This window comes from Schistocerca cancellata, chromosome 5 (genome assembly GCF_023864275.1).
Source record: "Schistocerca cancellata isolate TAMUIC-IGC-003103 chromosome 5, iqSchCanc2.1, whole genome shotgun sequence".
Taxonomy (NCBI): Eukaryota; Metazoa; Arthropoda; class Insecta; order Orthoptera; family Acrididae; genus Schistocerca; species Schistocerca cancellata.
The window spans coordinates 552,285,289-552,286,956 of NC_064630.1; positions in this window are offsets into that span (position 1 = coordinate 552,285,289).

The window sequence follows — 1,668 nt, forward strand, 5'->3', positions numbered from 1 at the left end:
CCATTTTTAAACCTAACTAACCTAAGGACATTACACACATCCATGCCCGAAGCAGGATTCGAACCTGCGACTGTAGCGGTCGCGCGGTTCCAGACTGTAGCGCCTAGAACCACTCTAGGCTGGGTAAATTGGTAAAACAGGACAGGCGGTGAACTGTGGATGAACTATCATCAGACATTAATGCTGGGCGGAGTACAAGTGTGTGTGAACACACGGTACGCCGAACACTCCTAGTGGTGGGCCTTCACAGACGACGTCCGTTGCATGTGCCACGACATCCGCAAGTACGACTGAAATGGGCACGAGATCATCGGCACTAAACGTTGGCGCCATGGCAGAGCGTTGCATGGTCTGGTGAATCCCAATACCTTCTTCATCATACCGACGCGAGGGCGCTAATCCAGGGGAACAGCTCCTTGACTTCCGTACTGTGCGACGAAACAAACTGGCTGTCGGCATCCATGAGGACAGTGGAGCTCGTGCAAGGCGCCCTGCTGGCCCAGGAGCGTAGTACACTGGTTGCAGACTACGTACACCCCTTCATGTCGATCATGTCTACCGACATCAGTGACATTTTTCAACACGATAATACACCATGTCACAAGGCCAGAAATGTGAAGGTGTGTTTCGAGGAACACAGTGATGAGTATTAGTTGATGTGCTGGTTCCCAGCTCTCCATAACTGAACCAGATCATTCACAAATGGGATGTGATTGAACGTGACGTCAAAACTCATCGCCCCCTCCCAGTAATTTACGGGAATTAAATGACTTGTGTGTGCACATGTGGTGCCAACTCCGACTATCGACCTACCAAGGCGTGAATGCTTCCATACCACAACGCGTCGCCGCTGTCATCCGTGCCAAAGGTGGACATAGTGTCTATTAGTTAGGTGGCCATAATGTTCAACCTGTTGTTCTTGTGGTCTTCAGTTCTGAGGCGGGTTCGATGCAGCTCACCATGCTACTCTATCCTGTGCAAGCTTCTTCATCTCCCAGTACCAGTTGCAACCTACATCCTTCTGAATCTGCTTAGTGTATTCATCTCTTGGTCTCCTTCTACGATTTTTACCCTCCACGCTGCCCTCCAATACTAAACTGGTGATCCCTTGATGCCTCAGAACATGTCCTACCAACCGATCCCTTCTTCTAGTCAAGGTGTGCCACAAACTCCTCTTCTCCCCAATTCTAATCGATACCTCCTCATTAGTTATGTGATCTACCCACCTAATCTTCAGCATTCTTCTGTAGCACCACATTTCGAAAGCTTCTATTCTCTTCTTGTCTAAACTATTTATCGTCCACGTTTCACTTCCATACATTGCTACATTCCATACAAATACTTTCAGAAACGACTTCCTGACACTTAAATCTATACTCGATATTAGCAAATTTCTGTTCTTCAGAAACGCTTTCCTTACCATTGCCGGTCTTCATTTTATATCGTCTCTAGTTCGGCCATCATCAGTTATTTTTCTCCCCAAATAGCAAAACTCCTTTACTACTTTAAGCATCTCATTTCCTAATCTAATTTCCGCAGAATTACTCGATTTGGTATACTCGGCACACAGTTGACACTGTGGATCTCAGAGTACTAAATTCCCTAACGATTTCCGAATCGGAATGTTCCATGCGTCTAGCTCCAACTACTATTCCTTATTCAAAGACT